The sequence below is a fragment of the Hemicordylus capensis genome, chromosome 5 (genome assembly GCF_027244095.1).
Source record: "Hemicordylus capensis ecotype Gifberg chromosome 5, rHemCap1.1.pri, whole genome shotgun sequence".
In the NCBI taxonomy this organism is placed as follows: domain Eukaryota; kingdom Metazoa; phylum Chordata; class Lepidosauria; order Squamata; family Cordylidae; genus Hemicordylus; species Hemicordylus capensis.
Genome location: NC_069661.1, coordinates 111,162,981 through 111,190,563, shown reverse-complemented (window position 1 = coordinate 111,190,563; position 27,583 = coordinate 111,162,981). Strand labels below are relative to the sequence as shown.

General features: G+C 42.7%; 1 long non-coding RNA gene across 1 annotated transcript; it reads left to right on the top strand.

The window, feature by feature from the left end:
• Nucleotides 1–3,485: 3,485 nt before the first annotated feature.
• On the top strand, nucleotides 3,486–15,843 carry LOC128325772 (uncharacterized). Its single transcript, XR_008307623.1, has 3 exons — nucleotides 3,486–3,581; nucleotides 13,944–14,022; nucleotides 15,781–15,843. It is a non-coding gene; the product is annotated as an uncharacterized LOC128325772 (long non-coding RNA).
• Nucleotides 15,844–27,583: the final 11,740 nt, after the last annotated feature.

Sequence of the window (27,583 nt, the reverse complement as noted above, 5' to 3'; positions counted from 1 at the left end):
TTGGGCAATGCACATCTAATAAGTGTTGAGATCCTGCTCCAGTGCAAGGATTGTGGCTTTCCAAAGTCTCTGGACCCATACTGTCCCATAATCTAAATTCTTTTTGAAGAATGGGGTGCACAAGGACAAACACTATAAGGTGAGTAGAAAGAAGCATGTCTCGATGTGGGGGGGGGGAACTAACATTTTTCTGAATAATAATTTAATATTTTTTAAAAAAATCCAACAAATGTCTAGTGATTACAGGGTTGGATTTAGGCTGTAGAGCCTTGGGTTTGACTCCCTGCTCCCACCATGAAACTCAATGGGTGACCTTGGGCCATCACTCTTCCAGCCTAATGATCCTAGCCAAATAAAGATAATAAACAGAGGAACTCCATGTATGTACTCCACTCTGAGAACCTTTAAGGAAAGGTGGGATGTAAATGTGAAGAATGAATGAATGAACATGGATATGCTAACATAAGCCATTTGAGCAAATCCATACCTGCTCTCCACTCTAATGTTTGGATTGGTGTAACCCCAACTGCTGTATTAAAAAAAAAATCTCTGAAGGCACAGTGTTAATTATCTTACTAATAATATCGTTATGTAAACTATTGCTGGGTTTTCCATTTGCACCAACTGTATTCATAGGCAAAAATGTGGGTGGGGGCATTTGATGATTTGATGGGCGGGGGAGTGAGCAAATCTCTCAAGAGTTTGGAGTTTTTATAATTTACTGATGGTGATACATTCTTCTTACTTTTTTTATGGCACACTACTGGGGGTGGTGCAGTGTGGTGCATGGAATGCTGCTAATCTATCTTCCGTCACCATTTACTTTAAACTATGAAATGATGCTACAGTGTGACAGGGAGTAATTACTAGTGCATTCTGACTTTTTTTAAAAATGCAGCTTTGTGAGACACAGGGGGCTACCATTTTTAAGATGGAATACCCTGGAAATATCTCTTCATCTTGTCATTGCATCCTTTCCCCGAGCATTCAGCCTATAATGGCCACCGAGAAGATGATCAGTACTTGGAGCACTGCTGCAGCTGCCTCTGCTCACAGAGCCATAGTGTAAAAGAGGAAAGGACGAAAGAAGCTCCAGTGCCACCACCATCACTACCTTGAGGCACAGGAAGGAATAACAGTATGCTACATCAGCCCCTGTGATTAGTAGATGGTATGAATGAAACCTCTGGATTGGCAATGCATGCTAGAAGGTTGCCCTTTGGCTTTCACTGATCAACAGAGCAGTAATATTTACCTGCTGTCCTTCATATTCCAGTTCATTCCTTCCTCGCTAGCTCAAGGCTCCTGCTCCACTTCCAGCAATGGACAGCAGGAACTGCTGTACACCTATCCTGGGTCTGCATTTGGGGATGATTGCCCCTAGGCTGGCCCTAACACAGGGGAGAACACTCAGTATTAAGTTCAGAGCTGATCTGAGCTCTCTCCACCCCTACTCAGTGTTATTTTTTTTAAAAAGGCTCTTGACAATGTTTTGGACTTCACTTCAGCTTGTTTTATGTTGTGTTTGATGCTTCGTTAACGATGCATCTGCCAGCCTGAGTCCTTCCTCCTACGGAAAGACTCTCACAACCGCAAGAAGAGCTATTAGGCTCAAATACTTCTGAGCATCTGCTTCATTTTGCTGACAGGACAAAAGCATGCAAGTGTTTGTGTTTATAAAGTTCCCTTTTCTGAAAAGGTCACTGATATTTATATGCTGTATGGAGCCATAAAGCAGCATTTAAGTGTTCCGTGCCTTGGAATTGGGTGAATGGCTTTTGAGTGTTCCTCTAGCGCATGACAAACATGCTGACAGAGAACCCTCAGGCCACCTGCTAGGCACTGTGGCTCTTAACCACATGGCGCATTAACAACTGAATGGCAAACTTGACATGGAAGGGTACAATAAAAGGGGGCTCTTTCACATCTTGCTATAAATGACACGGAGCGATTTAGGACAAGCATCTTCCCAGGCCCCAGAGACACTTGCAATATTTATACTTGGTTAAAGCCATCTCTCTCTCTCTCTCTCTCTCTCTCTCTCACACACACACACACACACACACTGCCCTTTCTTCTTCCTTGACAGAGAACTGAAAGAATGAAACCCTGTATTTTGTAGCCAGTACTAGCTCCCCACCCCCCTTCTCTCTCTCTCTCCTTCACCACATTTGTAGTCATGCTGCACACTATAGATATCTATGGCATTTTTTTGACATTATCTGAGTTCTGTACTCAAAAAGTACAGGAAGCTGCTGCTAGGATTACATGAGTCCTATTTTTAAAGACTGCTGTTGCATGGCAAGTGAAACTAACAAAGAGACTGCAGTCTGAGCTCAAATCTGAATGTATTTTATCTTTCAAGATCCCACCATCAGCACCACCACAAGTTAGGGCTGAGCCAAAAGAGTAGGTCCCTTTTTGCAAAGCATTTTGCCCACCTGAAAAGGGGCCACACAGTGATGATGATTTTTCAGGGGCACACAAATGGGGTAAAAATGTGTTTCTCCTTTAAAGTGGCTGCAACAGTCATTTTATTTTTATTTTTTTCACAATTTATAGTACGTTTATTAAAGTTTAAGTAAAAAAACACAGAAAAGGTTACATCTCTGAGAGTATACATGATTACACACAGAAACTTATCCAGCATAAACAAAACTCCTCTATATGCAAGATACAAATGGTAATTGTATATCCTCTCTAATAAAACGCTTGGTGTCCGTCCGTGGACGGACACCAAGCGTGTGTCCGTGCCTCCCTGCCCTGTTCTGCGCCTGCGCGAAGCGCAGGCGCAGAACAGGGCAAGGGAGACATGACGGCCGGCACCCGGTGGCCATCTTGGGCGGCCAGAAGCGGCCGCCCCGAAGAAGCCGGGAATGCGGGGAAGGAGGAGACTGGCCGAGGCGGCGGCAAAGCCGCCACCTCGGCCAGAGGATGCAGCGCGGCCAAGGCGGCGGTGGAGCCGCGCCGCCGAAGCCGGGCGGGGGGAGGAGGCGACGGGGTAAGCCGGCCGAGGCGGTGGCAGAGCCGCCGCCGAGGCCTGGCGCCGCCGCCGCAGCCAGGCGGCTGCGAGTCCTTGGGGCCCTTGCCCGTCCGGGGAGACCAGCCGGGAATGTGAGGCAGGGGCGGACCGGACCGGCAGCGGCGCCCCCAGAGTCTGCCCGGTCGCCGCCACCGCCCACTCTCCCGCCCTCCCAGCTGCACAAATACTCCTTCCCTGCTCCCCCCGCAAATGATTAAGGGCCAAAACGGCCCAGAAGAATGCCTCCGCGGCCGCCGCCATGGCCGCCAACCGCCCTCCCAGCTGGCCGAGACTTCCTTACCCAAAGCAGCCCGCGACAGTCGGGCGATCAAAAATCCATTTTTTGCGAAGAAGAGAGGAGCTCCCGAACAGAGCTCCTCTCTGTGCTAAGCCAATGCCCAAACTGCTGCTATGGACGCAAAGGACGCAATAGCGTCCTTTGCGTCCATAGCAGCAGTTTGGGCATTGGCTTAGCACAGAGAGGAGCTCTGTTCGGGAGCTCCTCTCTTCTTCACAAAAAATGGATTTTTGATCGCCCGACTGTCGCGGGCTGCTTTGGGTAAGGAAGTCTCGGCCAGCTGGGAGGGCGTGGGGGGGGGGAGGCCAGAGGAAGTGGGGCGGGGGGGGGAACTCTCCCCTACTAGCGCCCGTTATCACAACGGGCCTGAAAACACTAGTATTTATATAAATGTGTATGTATATAATTATAGAATAGGAAATGTTAACATAGGACTCAGTCTTACCATCAGTAAAATTACGAATCTAACAGTTAAACAAAGTACAGAGGGGAGAGCCAAAACGAGCAACAACAAAAAGGAACAAGGCAGGAACGTATACATGAGTATTAAGGTTAAATCAGGCAGAGCAAAACTTCCACTACAGGGGTCCCGTCCAGTACCTACAAACTCAAAGATATTAATAAACAAATTATTGATTAATATTATGTCAATAAAAGCTTATGATTAGCCAGGAGAGAAGACAGAAAGAAAACTTAAAACCCTGCAAAAAGTAGAACCTTCATGAATGTAACTCACTGAAATCCATGACTTCAGTAAAAATGGTTTCCCTACATAAATATTATCCTTCTTTTAATCCAAAAGCCTGTATAAAAATCGTCCAGAAGCTTTCTCAGAATAAAGATCTAAATGCACAGGTCTCTTTCTGGTCTTTCCCATCCCGGTTCTTCTGATTAGCATGTAATTCCAAACAAAAGGGGGGAAAACAACAACTAGATGATACCAGTTATATCCCTACTAGACGGACACAATCTAACATCCATGAAAAAACCAGGAAGATTATTTTTTAAAATCCCTTCCAGATCCATGCCTACTGATACAAGAACTGTGGACAGCTTCTCCTTAAAAAACCTGTAAATTCAATAGGCCTATGATGTCAAATAAAAAGTATGGGGGGGGGAGAATTCCTAAATCGGACTTCAATATTATGTTATATAAACAAAAAAGGAAGAGACCTTTCATTATTACCTAACTTATAAAAGCTATTAGTTCTATACAAATATCTAAAAGCCATGAGTTCTAGAAAGGAACTCCAAAGTAATAGTATAAAAATAATAAATAATATTATTTTTATGATAATATGAAAATATATTTTTTTATATCTCCATCAAAGTACTTAGAAGGGACCCTCAAAGCAGAGCAAAAATCTGCCAAAATATAACGCTCAGCACCGAATCATGCAACAAATCTTCACGTATATCTATTATCATTTTGTATTTGGCTCTCCTCCTTAGGTGACACTACTCCACAAAAAAGTCTATGACAACGTAATAATGCAAAGAAAACATTTCAACTCTCAACTGTAAAGCTCTCATTAAAACCAAAAAGTAAAAATAAGTCTAGAGTCCAGTGTATAAAAGGATATCTATCTATCTAGTATATAAAGGGGTTGAAAAAATAACTATGAACCTCTCTTCTAACTCCCCAAAGTATCTAAATATTAGAATGGTAAAGAAAAGATTGCTCATAGAGAGAGAAGATGCCGACTTCACAGAAACTTAGTATTTGGATGCAAATTTTTCTTTCCAATAGCACAGAGCTATGATGGAGTTCCCAGCACTTACACGCCAATTATATAACAATTTAACATATATTCATAACTGGGATTCAGAGCCGGGTATGCAAAAACAAATCACAGATAGTGAAAGATAGTTAATAGAAAGTCATTTTAAAGGAGGCTGTCCAGTGATATCCCCCCACCCCATCTCCTGGTCAGTGCTTTGCTAAAAGAGGGGGAAGGACTGCAGTTGCAGAGTGATTTTTGTTCCAAGGAAATGGGGTTGCCATATTCTGGCTTTCCAAATCTGGGTGCCTAATTTTCATATTATGTAAATTGGCTTGAAAATACTTTTTGAGCAGAATAGTGACAGCTCATTTTGCTCCATAACCCCACTTCTACAAGGGCTAGAGCTTAGCTGCTGCTTCTTCCTCTTCCTCTTCTTCCTCTTCTTAAATGAAATCTGAAATCTGGGCGAACCTGGGTGGGCTAAGCAATCTGGGTGAGATGCTAAAAATCTGGGTGAAACCCAAAATTCTGGGGGGCATGGCAACTCTACAAGGAAAACATTTATGTTTTGGAGAAAACTTTCCCCTGTAGTACTACTGCTGCTACAATTCTTTATATACTGCTTTTCAACAAAAAGTTATCAAAGCGGGCAAGCGGCTTGGATAGAAAAACAATAATAAATACGTAAAATGGTTCTGTGTTCCAAAAGGGCTCATCTAAAAAGAAACAAGAGGTAGACACCAGCAATAGTCACTGGAAGGATGTTGTGCTGGGGTTGGATAGAGCTAGTTGCTCTCCCCCTGTTTAATATAAAGAGAATGGACCACCAATTTGAAAACTGCTTCTTTTCCTAGTTAGCAGAGATTTGGGGTATCCCCACCCCAAAATGGCATGTATCACAGAAATTTGGCACAACTAAAGAGGAAGAATGTCATGGCTGATGCCAGCATTAGCAAAGTTGTTCAGCTGCAGAAGTCATATTGATGTTTGAATAATTTTTTATCATTCTGTAGAAGATCCTTTGGGGGGGGGGGGTAGCACTAATGGAAAATGGCATGTATATTACTAGAAGGTGTGTGATATGGTAGGATCCATCATTTGATAGGACATTTGGTAGGGATGACAGAAGAAGGAATGCTCAGTCTCAAAGGAGGATTTAGTCATCTCACCTTCTAGGTGTATTCATTTTGTTTTCTTTCTTCTAGTGTAACTCATTGGAAACTTGTAGTGGCTTGAAATTTGACTCTGGCTGAGGAGATTTGGGATCAGATTCTGCTCAGACTGAAGCTTAGTGGATGATTTTGGACCAGTCACTATCACCCTAACATAATTCACAGGGTTGTTATGATGATAAGAAGGGAAGAGAAACCTACGTGAATCAATCCGAACTTCTTAAGGGAAGGCAGCATAAAATGTTAATAACAACAACAATAATAATAAGTAGTAGTAGTAGTAGTTAGCTAGTGAATATTTCATTTGCCTTTTTTTAAAAAGGAGGTGAGGAGCCACATGAATGTCTAAAGCTGCATATAATCAGTGCAATTTATTTTGCAGGGAAAGGTGTCATCATTAACACAGTCTGTCCACCCAGTCATGACAGGTATTCCTCTGAGACACATAAGCCTCTGAGACTGTTCAAGAAACAAAAAATATTTTCCAACAGAAAACCCAAAATGATTGTTTAAAATGTTCTAATGGTTCCACTGCTTTAGATTTCTTTGGAAGAAAAACAATCCATAGTACAATATGTTTCAGGTTAATTAGTTTAATCCATTTTTAATTAAGTTGATGTTTCCATGCCAACAAATGGTTTTCAAATGGTTGAGATCTTGACGATGCAGAGTCTGGCTAAAAATTAATTACCTAAAAGCATTTTTGTTTTCATACTTCATTAACCAAGATGTGAAATGCCACATTGATTGCTTAGGTTTGGCTTTAGAACGTCAGATGCAAGAGAGGGTAAGGGACCTTTATACCTTGTTGAAGAGGGAATTTTGGCAGTTGCAGTTTTTCTGAATGTTGCTATATTGTGATTATAACAATTTGCACCATGGTGGAGAATCCTTCCTCTTTTGCATCTGGGACACTATTTCTGCTAATATTTTCAGAATTAACTGCATGTTCATCTGCCAGTATGTTATCATTAGATCAGATTTTACCAGCACTGAGAACTCTTCAAGACCTTCCTTATCCAGTCCCCCACACAGTGCCCCAGCCCCATGCACACAAAATCAACAGAGTGAAGGATTATGGGGGACTCCTAATTGGGAGTGATTATTGCACTCTTAAAAATAAACATTTTAATAATACTTTCTTAGGAGGCCCACACCATATCCGGAGTACCTAAAGCAACAGTTCTCACATGTTTTCTCTACTCTACTCTATGACCCCTGCTTTGACTCCTCAGGTACTTCCTGAGTTGAGTCAGTCCTTTTCCTTTCCTCCTAGAGAGAAGATGGAAATATCTCTTTACCTCCCCACCTAATAATAATAATAATAATAATAATAATATGCAGGCTATACCTCCCTCGCAGCTCAGGTGGAAGAGGAATGCTGCAAGTCCATCAAACAGTAGAGGAGGAGAAAAGAGGCCTTGAAGAATATATCAAGGACAGTGAAGAAGATGCACTTAAAATGGTCAATAACGCGAAACTATTCAACACCAATGAAACAAAGCAGGCCTACAAGAAAGAACAAGTCAAGAACTGAGCAGAAAAATGGAAAAATAAGCCCCTGCATGGTCAATATTTGCACAATATAAGTGGAAAATCAGACATCACCAAGACCTGGCAATGGCTTAACAATGGCAACTTGAAGAAAGAAACAGAGGGTTTAATACTGGCTGTGCAAGAACAGGCACTAAGAACAAATGCAATAAGAGCAAAAATCGAAAAATCCACCACAAACAGCAAGTGCCGCCTTTGTAAAGAAGCAGATGAAACCGTGGACCACCTAATCAGCTGTTGTAAAAAGATCGCACAGACTGACTACAAACAAAGGCATGACAAAGTAACAGGGATGATACACTGGAACATCTGCAAAAAATACAAGGAAGGGCTGCTGGATGCACTGATTAAAAGAAACCAAAATGCCCATATTCTTGAAAAGTACGAGGTTCTTACAAGATCAATTAAATCTCTACTAACTAAAGATCATCATGCCAAATCTAAAAAGAAAACTGGCCATACCAAAAAGTGGTTTGACCAAGAATGCATAAGGACAAAAAAGCATCTTGTCATGCTCTCAAAATATGCTATTCTTTGCCCGTCTACACATACACATTTAGAACTGTCTAAAAAGAAAAAGCAGTATAAAGCTCTTCTTAGAACTAAGAAGATGATTGCAACTCAAAAGGAATGGCTATCTCTGATAGAAGCAGCCAGGAAAAATGATTTAACAAATTTTTGGAGGCTGATTTCATTATCCCAAAACAAGGTAAACTCTGAACAGGCCTGTCCAATTGCCCCTGAATTATGGGAATCACACTTTCGGGAACTTTATAGCAAGCACACATTTAAACCCCAGATTGACCTACATATAGATACTTTACCTTCCTGGCCTACGGTCTCCACCTATGAGGTGGAACAACTAATTATGCAGCTGAAGGGTAGAAAAGCACCCAGGAACGATTACATCCCTCCAGAACTATTAAAGTCTCATATAGACTGGTGGGCCCCAGCACTGGCTCTTTTGTTCACCTATATAGACCAAACTGCACAATTCCCTCAGCAGTGGGGCTCAGCCATGGTGGTCCCGATCTATAAAAGAGGCAATAGGGAGGATCCCTTTAATTACAGGCCAATTAGCCTTTTGAATATAATAAGTAAATTGTACAACAAACATCTGTGTGTAAAACTTTGCTCTTGGATGGAGCAGGAGCATATAATCCATGATGAGCAAGCAGGTTTTAGACCGAATAGATCGGTTATGGACCATTGCTTAATTTTACAACAACTTGTGGACAAACAAGTTAGTGTCCATAAAAGACCACTGTTCGCCGCTTTCGTGGACCTTAAAATGGCCTTTGACTCAATTTCAAGGAGTTTACTATGGACTAAATTGGCTAGTACATCTATAGATCAAAGGCTTTTATTATTGCTCATCAAGCTCCATGAGAACTCCTCTTTAAGAGTATGTTTAGACACTGCCGGCAATTTCACCAATTCAATTCCAACAGAGAAAGGTGTGCGACAAGGGTGTGTGTTGGCCCCTTATCTATTCAATCTTTACATTAACAATCTGATTAAACAGCTGCAAAATGTTGATATCCACGCACCTAAATTAGCCAACAAAAAGATCCCTATCCTGATATACGCAGATGACGCGGTTATTTTATCTCAAACCAGGGTCGGGCTCAAAAGAGCTTTAGACGTTCTAACATCATATTGCCAAGAGGAACACTTGAAGATCAATTATAACAAATCTAAAATTATGTGCTTTAAAAATAAACCAAGGAAATTTACATGGACCTTGGATGGACATAAATTAGAACAGGTCAATCAAATAAAATATCTTGGGGTGGTTTTTCAACAAAAAGCAGCACATATGAGAATGGTAGCTGACTCAGCAAAACGCAGTGTGGTGGCAATTAACAGATTTTTCAGAACGCAGGGAGCAGGTTTCATTCCTGCGGCTTTAAAACTATATTTAGCAAAGGTTATCCCTCAGCTGTTGTACGGGATCCAATTGGGACCTTATGCGAACTTTGATATGCTTGAAAGAATTCAATCCGGTTTCTTGAGAGCTATCTTTGGGATTACAAGATGCACCGCAAATGTAATACTGCGTATGGAGGCCGGCCTCATAAAGATTGAATCTCGTGCCTGGCTATTAATCATTTACTTTTGGTTGAGAGTCCACCTACGCCCGGTGGGCCTAATTCCTCAGTTTCTGTCATTAAACCCACAACCGCAGTGGTGCACTGTAGTTAGTAAAAAGCTTGCTGCTCTCAGAAAAGGTGTGAATTCTCATTCTATCATAGCAAATGAGATTTTTTTCAATTAAACAACTCTCATGACCCCACTTTCACTTTTTCACACTTTCCTTTACTATGAATAATATGAGGAAGTAATCAATTTAGCACACTTCACCTTATGAAGACGAACCTCATACAAATAAATTCACCAGAATTCCCCCCTCTGCCCAATCACTCTTAAATTGGGGATGGGTGGTAGCCTCCAGCCATTAGGCACTATCTACCAGCCCACCCCACTCCTTTGGGGCAGATCCACTTTCTGCCCCCAATTTGCCCCAAAGACACCCAAACTTCAAAAATTCTCAAAAAATCAGCCCTCTGCCCAATCCCCCTGAAATTGGGGTGGTAGCCTCCACCCATTAGGCACTACCACCCCACCCCACTCTTTTGGGGCAGATCCACTTTCTGCCCCCAAACTGCCCCAAAGTCACTAAAACTTCAAAAATTCTCAAAAAATCAGCCCTTTGTCCAAACCCCCTGAAATTGGGGTGGTAGCCTCCACCCATTAGGCACTACCACCCCACCCCACTATTCTGCCCCAGCCCCCACTTTCTGCCCCAATATGCCCCAATCTGCCCCAAAGACATGAAATTTTCAGAAATTTACCAAAAATCAGCCCTTTGCCCAATCCCCCTGAAATTGGGGTGGTAGTCTGCACCCATTAGGCACTACCACCCCACCCCACTACTTTTGCCCAGATCCCATGATATGCCCCCGAACTGCCCCAAAGTCACTAAAACTTTAAAAATTCACCAAAAATCAGAATTTTGCCCAATCCCCCTGAAATTAGGGTGGTAGACTCTACCCATTGGGCACTACCACCCCACCCCAAAATTTTGCCCCTGGGCCCCTTTTTACCCCCCCGAATCTATTCAGATTCGGATTCGGATTAAATCCGAATCCGAACCGAATCAAGGGTGATTCGGGTGACCCAGATTCGGGCACAAAACAGAACAGGGGTGATTCGGTTCGGGTCCGAGCCGAATCACCCGAAATCCCAAATTGCACACCCCTAACAGAAATCACCATCAGCCAATTACAAAAAGCAGCTTTACTGGGAACAGCCTATATTCTGTGACAATATCTATAACAACTGACAATAAAATTCTGGCATCCCAGGTCCTTGGGAAGAACTCGATGTCTGGATAAAACAAACCAGTCAATAACACCTGTCTGACTGTGTAAACAAGAAATAATACATCATCATCATCATCATAATTTGATTTCTATACCACCCTTCCAAAAATGGCTCAGGGCGGTTTACACAGAGAAATAACAAACAAAACAAATAAGATGGAACCCTGTCCCCAAAGGGCTCACATTCTAAAAAGAAACATAAGTTAGACACCAGCAACAGTCACTGGAAGTACTGTGCTGGGGGTGGATAGTGCCAGTTTCTCTCCCCCTGCTAAATAAAGAGAATCACCATGGTAAAAGGTGCCTCTTTGCCCAGTTAGCAGGGGTAATGCCCAGTTAGCAGAGGTGGCTATGTAGCTAGCAGAAAGTATTAGGTCTTTCCTATCTCAATGTACTTCACCAATAAATCAATTTAGTTTAGACTCTACAGTGATTTCCATGCAAGTTTCTTATATAGCTGCAAAAACTAAGCTTCACATTAACTGGAATGGTGGCTTTCCTTGGCATTCTGCTACAATACTTTGTACTTTCCTCAAAGGGAAATGTAAATAATCATGAAACCCCAACAATACTAATACCCGCTGTTCAAGTGGGCTCACCTTGTGAGTCAGGCATAGACTTCTATTCAGGACTGGCTTGCAGTGGAGCTCTACCCCACTCCCCATCACTAGTCAGTTCTCCATACCTGTCCCACACACCCTTCACAAACAAAATAATTAAATAAGCGCTTACCTATGGGAAAGGGACAGATACACAGAAAGCAGAGAAGGCTCACTAGAAAAGACAGTAAAGGCTTCTTTACTTGAAATGCACTCAACAGGACTGTCATCTGTATATGGGTTTTTGCAGCTTCTTTCTTCAGATTCAAATACATGCTGCCTGGCATGAATGTATGCTTCCTGACATCTCAGAAGCATTAGAGATGCTAGTGAACCTCTCCAAGCCTGGACTCGGGGAAGAACTATGAGGACTTGAAAAAGGTCACCCAAGTAAGCGGCAAACCTTTCAAGTCTCGAAAGTTCACCAGCATCTCTCCATTAATCCACCCATCAGTTCTTCAACCCACCCACCCCACACCAAACACACTTCCTCTAGCCCTTTCCTTACCTGTTCATTGGTGGGAGTAGTTGCAGCTGCAGCAAATTAGATTTTTAAAAAAATAAATAAAATACGTTCCCTATCCTCCTGGCCTGTTGCAGTGTCAGTATGGAGTGGGTTTTCCCCTTCCCTTCTTCCCCTTCATCATCCTGATATGCTGCTCCTCGGGGCATCAGAATGAAATGGAGTGGTAACCCTTGGGAGCTGGAGTCTTTCCAAGGCATACTGCAGTGGAGAAAGTGATAGCAACCACCTTCCAAAATGGTAATGTGCACACCAGGAGTCAGGGCACCATTAATAAAGGGCAGAAATCCATCTTTCAGGTCTCATGATTATTTCTCAGGAGCACCTATAATTCTGGCCAACCTTGGGCTATTTTCTGGTCAACTATGAGTCATTTCACATGTCACACAGAGGCAAGCTCTTGGGCATGCACCCAACTGGCATCATCAGTTGAACATGGCTCCCTGGCAAGAAGTGATACACTCACATTTCACAGTTACAATCCAAAAGCACTCACAGACAGCAGCTAAGGCTCAATGTGTGTAGCTGAGTTATAGAACCTGGAATCCTGCTGATTAGTTGATTTGGAGGGGAAGGGAATGTTTGGAGGACTTAATCCAGCCCTCACAATTGATCAGTAGAAATTACTTGATTGCACATGCACAGTGAACATTTGAATGTGAGATATCCCATTCAGTTAGGGAAATAGTTCCATGAACATACTTCCAAGTATATACAGCCCCAGAGGATCAGAATGAGAGGGTCAGAATGAGTATTTTACGTGTACACTTCAAACTTAAAAATGTACTCTGTACCATCTGTACCCTCACTGTTCTGAGCAACTATTGCCATAAGTAATTTGCACTGTGTGCTAGGTATGCATGGCAAAGTTTATTTTAAAAAGGAGATGACTGACTTGTGCTGATAACATTGCTGGATTTATTCTGAGCTATAAAGGAATATCCACAACACATTATTTTAAAAGAAAGCAATTTATTTATTGCAATTGTATCATGTGTTTTTGTGTGTCTGGACAAAGAGGCACCTTTTAACATGGTGATTTTCTTTATTTAGGAGGGGGGAGAGCAATTGGCCCTATCCACTCCCAGCACAGTACCTCCAGTGACTGTTGCTAGTGTCTATCTTGTTTCTTTTTAGATTGTGAGCCCTCTGGGGACAGGGAACCATCTTTCTTATTTATTTATTTATTTACTTACTTACTTATTATTTCTCTATGAAAATTTCTCTATTATTATTTCTCTATGAAAACCACTTTGGAAACTTTTGTTGAAAAGCAGTATATAAATATTGGTTCTTGTGTACACACACACACACACAATTGTATTGACATTTTAGACTTTATGAAAAATCTTATTGCCCCCTCTCCCCAAATCAGAAATGGTGCCCCTAAATTAAGGTAAGTTTAACAGTTGGTAAATGGTTGTCAGTATTCACCCTTTGTCACAAAGTAGAAAAGAACGGCTGCTTCAATTAGGGAGATGATCGCGCCTGTGCCTAAAATCTAATATCTCAAATCCGATTAAGACAGAGTATGACAGAGACTGAGTTTCTGTTGCCATTGATTTTAAGAAGACTGAGATAATTACTTTAGATGGATGGAACTCAATTGTTGAACACCAGATGTGTAGCTTCTCTGAAGGCACATTCCTCTATTTATCTCTCTAGTTTCATGGCGTTCTCCCTGTCCTGCTGCAAATTTCCAAGAGCAGAGAAATGCCTAATCTCCTCAGGAACAAAGAGACGAGTGAGTAAATGCAGACACCCAGCTTATCAAAGGAAGTCAAGCTATAAAATTATGCAAAGCCCCCAACGATAAGATACCTAATCCATACTTTAAAAAAAACAAAACTCTTAAGATTCATGCTAGTCTGTCAAGCTAATTAATTGTAATTATAGAAAATGAATATTTAGCTATCTACAAACAACAAGAGTAGGTTAATGATCAGAACAGTAAACAATTTTTTTTTAGGTTAAAAAGTTGCAAAAGTATTTGACAGTAGTATTTAGAGAGCTTTCCGAGATTTGGAATGTGCTTACCTAAAATGAGTTAACTTGAACTCAGTACAGTTTGGACCTGAATATGTTTGTCCAAGTCCATTCTGAGCTCCAAGACTCATTGCACTCCTGATTATCTCATTAGAAACACAACGGGGCATCTTTCAGCCCCATTGACTCTTTCAGCTGAAATATACCTAGATGAGCTGTTATTGTGGCCCTGATTAGACATTAGGATGCTGCAGAAAGTACTACTGCTGCTGCTTGCTCTTCAGCCAAAGTTCACAAAGGGGTTTACATGGAAAAATAAACAATACATAAATAAAATGGCCCCCTGTCCCCAAAGGGCTCACAACCTAAAAAGAAACATAAGGCAGATACTAGCAACAGCTGCTGGGGGATGCTGTGCTGCAGTTGGATAGGGCCAGTTGCTCTTCCCCTGCTAAATATAAGAGAATCAACACTTTGAAAAGGTGTCTCTTTGCTCGTTTAGCTGGGGTAAGAGTCTCCCTGCTGTTCTGTCTTTTGTTAGGCCTTGGATCACTGTAGCAGCATTATCGACACTACAGCTCCTTGGAAATGATGATGCAGGGAGGGCCTCTGCCGTAGTCAGGACATAGCAAATTATGAGCCGAGTTTGAACTTTTGATAGGTTTACATTTGGCTCATAGTTAGCTTGGGAAGTCCAAACTTCCATACACCAACTGTCCAATCCACAACTTCAGCAGCATCCTCATTTGCCAATATTGACATTCCCTATTCTCTTCTGGACACAACATGAAGTGCCTGTTATAACTTACCAAGTTTTCATCGCTTTGGCCCAGCATACCTTAGTGCCAGCCTCTTCCTATGAGATCTGCTGGCAACGTCCATTAAAGACCACTTTTAAGACAAGCTCAGACAATGTGAGTACCAAATGAGACATTCTTGGTGACTTCCTTATTATGGAACTCCCTCTCAGTGCAGATTTACCAGTGCCTAAGCCTGAGCATGTAGGTATGCCAGCTGCCAGGTATTTTTCCTGCCCTTTTAGCATTTGTGGCTTGGGTTTTGTCTCTAGTATTGATGATGATGATGATGATGATGATGATGATGATGATGGTGATGAAAAGTCAGGGATTTTGAACTGGGACAAAGTTACAGTTATTTCTATTTTGAAAAAACCCTCGTCTTGATCTTCTAGGCCACAGTCCCTTTTGCTAGCTCTGCTTTTCCTACAGGCTCCCAGAAGCTTCTCTGCTCAGGTGAATGGGTTTCACTTTTGAAATTTTCAGGAGCCTCACAACACCATGAGCTCTCCATTGGCATATTGGTGAACAGTCACTCAGTAGGCAGTGGGACAGTTACTGCTAGATTTAGCAGCTGCAAAAGAGCCAAATTGAAAGGGAGTTAGACTTGCACCTTCCCCGTGCTGGGATACCTGTGTAGACTTCCCAAGTTAACTCGCAACAGTTACTCTCCACTCTCTGCACAATTGACTCTCTTTTGCTTTACCTCCCTTCCATAGGTGCATCAAACGAGCTAAAAGCCAATAATCTCAGCAGGGAAGTCAGATAAGGCTCCACGAATGTGCAATCCCTCCTTATCAAAAGAAGGCTGGAGTGGGCAATCAGAACCCAGAAATGCACCCATTAAAATGCTGATTAGTCCACTAGGTGCTTCTTATTGAAAAGAATTCCTGTGTTTGCACGTTCAGCCCCTCCATTTGCATCATCCTATTCATTCATTGTGTTGTAGTTCAGCACAGCAGACACAAACAATGGGATCTTTTGAGGTCAAGAAAAAAGGATTGGAATATTGCCCCTGGACATGTTCTTGGGTATATCAAATCCCAATTCCATGATCCAGTGTGCTCCTTTGCGACACACACACACCTTGTAGTTACCAGCAGCTTGGGCGATCTGCTGCTCAAACGCCATCACATCAGGCTGTGTCCAGCTTTTTGTGCCAATTTCCAGATCGGTTCTCTGGCTGAACCTGATCTGCTCAGTTGTCCTCACCAACACAGGAAGCTGGTTCCATGGAGAAGGCACCCCCATGGATTCACCTCTATCATCTAACTCCTCCAGCCTTCCCACCCTGCCTTCTGACAGAGCTATCTTTGAGGAACGAGGTCCCTCGGTTTTCCAAGCAGCCTCAAGGTCTCTGCCCCTATAAGAAGCTCAGGTAATATGAATGTTTGCCTCTCGCTGAGCCAATCTCTGTTCCTGCTTCTTTTTCTTCAGTCCAGCCACTTCCTCTTCTAAGCCTCTTTCTCTAGCCCGCCTAGGAATTCATACAATTAGGACTTTAAGCTAAATCGCCTCTCTGCAGTTGAATGTACCTCTAATAGGATTGCTTTAACCACACATTTCTTTCCACTGTACCTGTCCCTTCATTAAACCTTTCTTTTGTTTTTGAAAGTTCAACCTTGCTTCAGTCTAGTTACCGGTATTTCCTGGGCCAACAACTTTGTGTAAATTTAATCTGACGTGGAACTGTCCTACGCAGAGCTGTAATTTCCCCACACAAGGCCAGGACACAATTTTGGGGGTGTTTGTCAATCACCCCGGGGCAGTTCCATTTACATCCCTTACACTCCAGAATTCTCAAATTTTCTCAGCCCTGACTATTCAAGACCTATTTCTGGCTCTTTCCTACTGACCTGCTTCTGGAAGCATTGTAAAACCTACTTGTTTGAGCTTAACTTGGGAAAGCGTTTTATAGACCTTTTCTATTACCTACTTTGTGCATTTGAAGTGTTGTGGGCAATAAACACTCGACAGGAGTTATGGGCATGCATAGGAGAGAAGATGACAGAACTGTACTCAGTAAAAACTCTGCTGTGTATCATCACACAGGTGCACAGCTCATTGTGGGAAAATATTGGGGAGCATCTGGACTAATTTTGCCCTTGCAGAAGTGTGTTTTATGCAAGGAGGGAAGTGGCAATTTTTTTACTTTCCCCCCTTCTTTCTGCTGTTCCTGATGCTCCCTGAAACTATGTCTGGGACCCTCAGAAATATATTTGCATGGAAACTGAGGGCAGCAGAGGGAAGGGGGAATCAGTGAAAATTGTTTCTCTTTCCTTGCACAAGTGAAACATACTTCTGCAAGGGCAACATCAGCCTGGATACTGCCCGTTGCCTCCATCTCACAGATGTTGTGCCATACATTATTATGATGCTGAATATTTATATTCAGAGTTCTTGAAGTGGTTTTACATAGAAAGAAAAATAAGGTTGTTTCCTGTCCCCAAAGGGCTCACAATCTAAGAGGAGCATAAGGTACCAGCAGCAATGATTGTAGGGATGCTGTGCTGGAGTTGAACAGGGACAGTTGCTTTCCCCTACTAATTATGAGTCACTACTTTAAAAGATGCCTCTATGCTTAATTAGCAGGGGTAAATCAGTCCTTGCTTACAGACAGCAATGCTTTGCAATGGCTAGTGTTGAGAAGCGGAACTTTTTCATGCCTCAGAAACAAACAAAAGTATTTGGCAACCAGTTAATGAACTCGTAGTCCATTGTATCAATAGGGTTGAATTGATTAATCAGATTGCATAAATGTGCATGTAAACAACTGTGGAGGGGAAAAATAATTTGCTTTTAGATGCATCTTTCATAATAGGCACAATATTAGAAGTATCCCCTCCTGGTGTATGAGGAAGGGGAAATGCTGTTTCTAATATAAGATGACCTCAGCTCTTTGCCACTTTTGTAAATACTGATTTTATTTATTTATTTTTAAATGCTGCCTGATTAATCAGATGCACATTTTAAATTAGGCTGTTCTTAATTTATCAGCAAAATACCACAACCCTACAAAAACAAAGTCTGGGGATTTCCTTGCAGTTTTGTGGATGAACTATTACTGTGCTATTTTGTCTTTCTAATTCCTTTAAAACATGAATAGAATGTAGGTCTGTTATAATGAATCATCGTATGTTGTTGCAGATAAATAAGGAATGGCTATCTATATGTGATACACAGTATCCATAGTAATGAATGGACACTGGATACAGGTTCTGATATGCTCCAAAGAAGCCTTTAGCACTACATGGTATCTGTCTGGGCCACAGTAGCTAGCATTTGAAAGCAGGGAAGTGCATGAAACTGATTTTGTGTTTTGTTTCAAGCTCGAAACAAAACACAGATGGCTGAAACTTTTCATCAAAACAGCGGCTGAACCAGTTGTTTAGATGAAACAAACTCAAAACATTTCAAGTGTTTCAGCCATAGGCAACAATGGGTGAACTCAAAACACCCCATTGTTCCCCATGGGTATCTCTTACGGACTCCAAAGTGGGTTGGGTGGTAGGGCTTGATGGGTACTAACTACTACCCAACCAACAACAGAAATGGGCAAGCAGGCAACTTTTAACAAATGTTTAACTTTCCCCCCAAACCCACATAGGATCCTATATGAAGATATTCATACAGAAATAATACCTACCTTCTTCTTTTATGAAGTGATTGTAAGAATTACTGGGATAATCTATGCAAATTACTGGGATGATCTATGCAAAGAGTGTTGTACACTCAAAGAAACTATAAACATTCTAAGTATTATTTGCGGTGATATGGATGGATAGAGTTAATATGTTCATCGTAATGTTTTTAAGGCTTTTTTAGGTTTCTTGTTGGCAGTTGAGCATGTGGAGCATGGGCATTCTCATCATTTGTGCCAAGTTTCATCCAGATTCTCCTGCTCTGGGCACTCTAGAACCATGTTCTAGAACAATGCTGGGAAAGTGGACAATCATCAAGGCTTCTACCATCATGCTTCTATTTCTTCAGGTTTGTTCCACTGCCTTTGGGCCACCATTTCTTTTCCTGTTGACATCATCATCATGGTGTCAAGACTACTGAAGTACCTTCTATAACAAGTTGTTCTGGTAAGAATTAATCTGACTGCTTTCCTTTCACTATAATATTAATTGATAATTACCATCCTCACAAGTTAACTTACTTCAGTCTTAAATGTTCACATGTCCGCCATCTTGAATCGGGGTGGATGACATCATTACAAATGGCCATTGACATCATTTCAAACTATGCCCTATATGTCACTCACTACAACCGTACCAAATTTGGTTCAAATCAGTTAGGCAGTCCACAAGTTAGTCCACTTGTGCCACAATGGCATAGTTTGTGATGATGTCATCCACCCTGATTCAAGATGGTGGACGTGTAAATGTTTGAGGTGCAAGTGGGCTAAGTTGTGAACCACTTGAGTTGAATCAAATTTGGAATAGGTGTAGGGACACATAGGGACACCACAGTGGTGTAGTTTGTAATGATGTCACCCATCCCATTCAAGATAAGAGACACACAAATGTTTGAGGTGTAACTGAGCTAACTTTTGAACCACCTAGCTGATTTGGACCAAATTTGGTACAATTGCACTTAGGGACACAAAGGGGCACCTCAATGGCATAGTCTGTGATAATGTCATCAACTCCAATTCAAGATGGCGGACACATTAAAGTTTGATGCACAAGAGCGCTAACTTGTGAACCACCATACAACATACATACTATGTGAACCAAATTTGAACCAAATTTGCTACAGCTGTAGGGACACATAGGGACACCTCAACAATATAGTTTGTGATAATATCATCTACCCTAATTCAAGATGGTGCACTCATGAATGTTTGAGGCGCAAGTGGGCTAACTGATTTGGATCAAATTTAGATTTGGACCACCTAACTGATTTGGACCAAATTTAGTGTAGTTGTAGTAAGTGACACAAAGAGGCACCTCAATTGCGTGATGATGTCATCCGCTGCAATTCAAGAAGGTGGACATGAGAATGTGTAAGGCTGAAGTGGGCTAACTTGTGAGGGTGGCAATTATCAAATAAGATTATAGTGAAAGGAAAGTAGGTAGATTAGTTCTTACCAGAACAATTTGTTTAAAACATATCTTTAGTAAGATCTATGATTTATGTCCTTTTTACTGACTGTTCTGAAAGGTAAAGAATACATGTTCATTTTCTCATGATAATTTTCATGTTCTAGTAGTTCATTATTGCTGAATGTAAATTTTTCAGCTGATCCTGATCCAATTCACACATGCATGCCTGTCTCTTGATGAAATGCAACATCAGGTGGTGTACTGGCTGTGTGAATTGCCTGACCCCTGCTAAGTGAGCAAAAAGGCACCTTTTAAAAGTGGTGATTCTCTTTATTTAGCAGGGGTAGAGCAACTGGTCCAATCCATCCCCAGCAGAGCATCCCTCCAGTGGCTGTTGCTGGTGTCTATCTCATGTTTATTTTTTAGATTGTGAGACCTTTGGGTACAGGGAGCCATGTTATATCTATGTACCCCTCCTATATTCTACCAAATACAACCATAGCACTCTGTGGTCACCAGGAGTCAAAACCTACTCGAGGGCACACTTTACCTTTATATCTGTGTAAACTGCTTTAGGAACTTGTGTTGAAAAGTGGTATATAAGTATTCATTGTATCCATAATAGGCCATCACAGATATAACTTTCATATAGCTGCAAATGCAGTGTTTTTCAATTGAGCTGGTAAAGACATTTTGTTTCCAGTCATCAAGCATACAGTAATTAAGCACAAAGAAATCAAAAGGTGTCCATTCAAGTTTGAACCAGCCCTCTGTTTACTGTCTGAAGAACATCCCATTGTGTCTGTGGGACTTCCTTCCAAGTAAGTTGGCTTAGGGCTGCCGCCTTAGATCCATTCTTCTTTGTTAAGTGAGTTTTAAAAAGAGCCCGAGAACCACTGAAATGAAGAAAGATGCTAATAATCTAGTGTTAATTAATGCTAAACTAACCCTGGGCTATGGGAAATGTCAATTGCAATTGGCTACATCAAGCTGAGTCCCAGATGTGTGCCATCCAGTAGCAAAAAAAATGATTATAATTAGAAGAAAGCAGATAGGGAAGAAATCAAGTCCCCTCTCACCCACCCATGTGGAAGTGAAGAGAAACAACAGCAGCTGCTTTCCTAGTCTGGCTCCCTGTTGGCAGACGTCAGAGGACTCTCATATATGTAGCTGAAGTAAGGGACCCCATATGAAATAGAAAACTTTGTGCGTAACAGTACAAACTTTAAAGCTGTACCACCACAGTTTAAAAACAACAAAAAAGCACAGACCTCACAACATTCCAAACATACGAACCATGAACAGATGCCTCCTCTACAGGTTAAGAACAAATAAGGTAAATACTCTGTTCTGATTCTTATAAAGATTATCATAAACTCAGAGATGCCTCTGGAATGTTAAATATCAAGTGACATAGTCAGATATGCAAGATACCACATAATCTTGTATGTGCTGGGCTCAATTCTTACTTGCTGCCAAGGTAAATTTCCCAATGGTCTGTCTAGGATGCAAAATGTTATATGTGAGAATAATCCATATCTGCTGCAAAACAGACTTACAATAAAGCCAATTTTACAAGACCATTCAACTTATATGATATAATTCAGGCTTACTCAGTCCAGCATTAACGTAGCCTACTGTTTTTCATAGCTCAATATGGGAATAAATAGGAACATAGGAAGCTGCCTTATACCAAGTGAGATCATTGATCCATCTAGCTCAGTACTCTCTACACTGACTAACAGCAGCTCTCCAAGGTTTCAGGCAGGAGTCTCTCCCAGCCTTTACTGCCAGGGAGTGAACCTAGGACTTTCTGCTACCCTAGAAAGTCTCAAGCAAGTATGTATGTGGTATAGTAGTAGTAGTAGTAGTAGTAGTAGTAGTATGAGAAGAGTTCTGGGGGCTTCTAATGCTGTTATAGCCCCAGCTGGAAGCTTTTCACACAGGGCTTTTGAAGCCCTTTAACTCACATCTCCTCCAGAATGGAGGGGGTATGTTCATATATCGGCTAGATTTACCCTGAACTCCCTGCAAATTATTGGGGAGCAGTTCACACACAATTCTGGTTTTTCACTGTGCATTAGAGTGTAACCCAATTTATATCCAGGGTTAAAAAAAATCCACTATTTGTGTCAGTTTTGTGAGGGAACTTCAAGTCCACAGTAAAGCCTCCCTAGGGGCATATCGGGGGGGGGGAGGCAGGGCACATGCCCCGGGCACCACTTGAAAGGGGGTGCCATTTTTTAAAATGAAAAATGGCTGCCAAAAACAAAATGGCCACTGTGCATGCTCAAATAGCCTCTGTGAGGCCCTAGGCCATGCCAGGCCTCGCAGAGGGCAATTGAGCATGTGCAGTGGCCATTTCATTTTCAGCAGCCATTTTTAAAAACATATATATATATATATATATATATATATATAAATGGCCACCACACATGCTCAAATGGTCCCTGCGAGGCCCTCAGCCCCGGATGGGCTGCAGTGGTGAATTAAGAGGCCGACGGGGAAGGGGGAACCTTTGCAGACCGCACCCCCATGGCCTTTAGGAAGCCTCCTGAAGGGGCTACAGGTAAAAAAAATTTTTTTTTAATTAATATAAGTCACTGTACACATATTCAGTTTGGCACTATGTACAGAGAATCAGGGCTTGAGAATACTGAGCTGAAGCTTATGAGCTAGGATTGTATTCATTTGCTTTTACTTTGCTTCTTGTTATAAGTGAGTTAAATGTGATGTCTTAATAATATGGCTATTAATGGTGAGTTTGTCTTTGAATCAGTGTGAAATCCTTAGTATTAAGGCCCACTAGGAATTTCTTCCTCTCTTTCTCTCATTTTAACTGTCTTTCTGAAATACTAGAATATATTCCAAGCAGTGACACAGTTTACTCTGCATATCCTTTAATTATTTTCAGAGTATCTGGGAAAAGTCAAATTCTCCATTTGTTTTTAAAACTTATATAATAGTGATGCTACAATGCATAGTAGAGAATTAGTCAGGCACTTCTGTTTAGTTTTCCAAGTACAACTCCACATAATATTTGGGTATTTCATGAGCCCCAGCATACTGAAATTTGTCACTTTCCAGCATTTTTTGGTCTGGCTACTTCCACTGCTAAATAGTTTTTGAAATATTAAAAGATTAACAAGCTTGACTTGTATTTTTGAGCTCATATTATGGTAAAGTTATCTGAAAGATGGGCGTCAGATGTTTTGACAGGGGGCGCAATTTAAGTGCTTGCCCTAGGCGCTATTTTCCCTAGATACACCTCTAAGCCTCCCCGTAAACTTACGGTAAAACCTACTGTGCGTAAACGCCCCTGGTGATGCTTGCTGAGCAATAGAGAGTTATACGGACATGTTATCTCCCCCACTGTGGCATCTATAGCAACAGCAGCAGTAGAATATGGGATAGAGGGTTTCCTTCCTCCTCAGTTCATCTAGGGAAGGCCTGCTCAACTTAGGCCCTCCATCTGCTTTTGGACCACAACTCTCATAATCCCCAGCCACAGTGGCCAATAGCCAGGGATTATGGGGGTTGTAGATCAACATCTGCGGGAGGAAACAAAGTTGAGCAGCCCTGCAATACACTGTTGCAAGCCTGTGACATCATGGGCTTGCAACACGGTATTGTAATATCCCAGGCACACCAGAGTGCTTTGCAGTTCTCGGAGGCTGCTGAGCTGGACAGTCAGGCTCAGCGGCCGTTCCCACTCCACCTGCCGCCACGGGCGGGGGGAAGCCTGCTTGCCTCACCCCCAAACCCCAGGTTGGCTGGAATATCGTGGAGGAAGGCTCGTGGCAGACTGCGGGGAGGAGGCCTCATGGTGGGGGGACTTGCTGAAGTGGGGGGCCTCATGACAAAAAAAAGGAGCCATCCTACTTTGGGAAGTTATGGGACATATCATGAAGATCGGCCTTAAATGAATTGCATGCTGCTCACTTCTGACAGAGCTGCTGGAGAAGCAGAATGGGAAAATGTAAGGTGGTAGATTTTTGCTGGGAGACTCTATGCTACTTTAAACTAATTTAGGTTCTGGGCTAGCCTTATAGATAGTCAAGCTGGGCGGTCAACCGGGGTGTTTCCCTGAAAGGGACACCAAGCTGAGTTTGCACAAGCCATACAACTTGGCAACACAGATAAACTAACCATTAGGGATGTGCATGGAACCAGCTGGTCTGGTTCGGTTCAAGTCCGGAGTGGACTCGAACCCGATCGGGCCAGTTCGGGCCAGCACCCCCTCACCACCCCACCACCACCCCCGCCGGCTCAGTTCGGTCCAGGGGTGGGTGGATTCGCGAACGTGGTGTTTTAAAAAGAAGAATATATATTTTTTAACCTTATCCCCTTGGGGGAGTTCCTGAAGGTGGCGGGTGTGTGTGTGTGTCCCGCAGAGGTTCCCCCTCCCCCCTCTGGCCTTCCTTATGTTCCCCTATTCGGCCTGTTTTCCACCTTCTCCTGGCAGCCCAGCAGCCATTTTGGAGGCCGCACGCCTGCGCAATTGGCCTCTACATGCCCCAGGCCATGAAAAGGCCAATTGCGCAGGTGTGCGGCCTCCAAAATGGCCACCAGGCTGCCGGGAGAAGGCCAAAAGCCATCCAAAGAGCCAGCCAAATTGGCTGGAGGGGAGCATAAGGAAGGCCAGCGGGTGGAAGGGAAACCTCCACGGACACACACACCCGCTGCCTCCAGGAACTCCCCAAGGGGGATAAAGTTAAAAAAAAATCTTTAAACAAAACAAAACAAAAAAGGTTCGTGAACTCCCAAATAGTTGGGGGGTGGGGGGGTGGGTCCAGGGACTTGCAGGGGGTTGCTGCTACCAGAAGTAAGAGGGGAAATGTCAGAGGAACACGCAAGCTGTACTCTTCCAAGGCACAAAAGAGGATGCATGAGGGACTTAAGACAGCATGTTTGGCTGGGACCAGGATACGCTAGGGTCAAACCCCCCACTTAGTCATGAAGCATTAAGTGACTTGGAAGGGCCACCTACTAGCAGCCTAACCTCCCTCACAATATCTTTTTGGGGATAAATGCAGGGATCAAGTTCCTCAGAGGAAGGAAGAATAAAGACATAATTAAGTAAGATTGCAGCCCCTATTCACCATGCAGCATTTTGGAGCAAAACCTGAGAATGTTGAGACTTTGAGATAAGGAGTCCAAATTGATAAGCTGGCACCACTAAAAGTAGGACTTAGCACTGGGAACAGTGATAGCTATGCTTCTTTCCCCTCTCTTTGTTCTGACGATAGCTGTCTAAAATTCAACAGCGTCAATTCCATTTTCTGGAAGTCACACTATCTGTGGCACACCATTCTGCAGCTGGGAAAGCAATGCTATTCATTGCTGTCAGTGGGTTTGAGAAATGCTTTATTTATGCAATAAAATTGATGCTTCCACCTTTCCCAGTGTGGCACATGGGAAGGCAGCAGCTGAAAGCCAAAAATGTTATCTTCTCAATAAAGCATTTATGCAGCTTCAGAATAGAATTTCCTGGCTGGAAAAGAAGTGTGCAGCAGGTAAGGAGCATCACCCAGATCTGCACTCTGAAATATTCTTTCTACTACTCCACTTTCACATTCACATTATGCTGCCTGTGCTCTCTCTTGTCCCTGGATGGATCTTGTGCCTCCCTGAAGGGTCAGGGCTTCTTAGGGGGAAAGAAAAATTTGGATATCTATAGGTTGTGCCTTTTTACACTAGCTGCACCAAGGTAATGGAAGAGCACCTTTCTTATGAAGCAAGGCTACAACACCTGGGGCAATTTAGTTTAGAAAAAAGACGACTGTGGGGAGACATGATAGAGGTCTATAAAATCATCCATGGTCTGGAGAAAGTGGATAGAGAGAAACACTAGAACCAGCAGTCACCCCATGAAATTGATTGCCATTAAATTTAGGACCAACAAACGGAAGTACTTTTTCACACAATGCATGATCCACTTGTGGAATTCTCTGCAACAAGATGTGGTGACAGCCAACAAGCTGGAAGGCTTTAAGAGTGGTTTGGATAACTTCATGGAGGAGAGGTCTATCAATGGCTACTAATCGGAGGGCTATAGGCCACCTCCAGCCTCAAAGGCAGGATACCTCTGAGTACTAGTTGCAGGGGAGTAACAGCAGAAGAGAGGGCATGCCCTCAACTCCTGCCTGTCGGCTTCCAGCGGCATCTGGTACGCCACTGCGTGAAAGGATGCTGGACTAGATAGTCCTTGAGCCTAATTGAGCAGGGCTGTTTTGTGTTCTTAAGGTGTTTAATATAAGACGAGTGTACACATGCTACAGAATAAGGTGGAAATGAGGTCCTCAGACGTACGGTATGACACAATTGGTTTCTGAAAACTGTAGCCTCATTCAGACATTAAGAAAAGGTTAGTTGTACTTGTGTACAGCATCTCAAATGGGGCTGGAAGTCCCGCCCCCACCCCGTCACTCAACTCCAATGCCCACTGCTTATGCTTACAGCAGCATTCCAGGTGGCAGACCTCATTACAAACTGAAGGTACAAATCTCAATTTTTTGCTGGCAACTGCTGTTGCGTGCATTCAGATGTACAGTTTCTGAAACCGGAGGTCTCTTCACATCTGGTTTCGTATTATGTGCAAATGAGGCCATTGCCTCTATATTAATTACTCCAGTGATATAATCATCCAGTCAAAAATCCTCCGCCTAATAATTCCTGCATCACAGTGGGGGTGGGGTGAGGGATAATGCAGCGGTGTAGCACATGCTTTGCTTTCTATTTAGAAGGGCCTTAACTATACCAGTTCCTGGCACCATGAGTTAAGAGATCTCAGGTAGCAGTGTCTCCAGTTCCAACAAGCAAATGGTTGCAATGCTAGCCTGACAGAACACTTACATATGGAAAAGCCACGGTCTTTGAAGTGATTGGAAGGGGACATGCAGCACAGGGAGAGTGTTTTACTTTTTCAGTGTGCCATTTTACTTTTTTTCATTGTGCCATTTCCAGCTTCAGATCACTCCCTCACGTGGTTTTTGACACACTCACAGCGGGGGAAACTGTTTTGAGGCAATTTGGAGAAGGGAAACGGCGGGTGAGGAAAGGGTTAATTGTCTCCCTTGCTCCCTCTCAGCTTCTGATTGCCCTCACAGGAAATCACTTGTCCACATTTAAAGGGTCCATTATGTGTGTAGTATGTAGCTTGGGGCTCAGGAAATAGAAACTCTGGAGAGCTGTTGCTAGCAAGTGCCAAGGTTATTTTACCCATTATTCTGAGGGTAAAAGACAGATCCATAAAGGAGATAGCTTTCAGCCATGACAGCTAAATTTGCAAACTTCATGTTTAGAGATATTATACCTCTGATTACCGGCAGGCAACAGAGGATGGCTATATCTAATGTGTCCTTTTTATGAGCTTCCCAGGTGCATCTGCCAGTGTCAGAAATAAATGTCCAGGACTAGACAGACCCTTGGTCTGATCCAGAATACGCATGTTCACTAGACTGGGCAACAA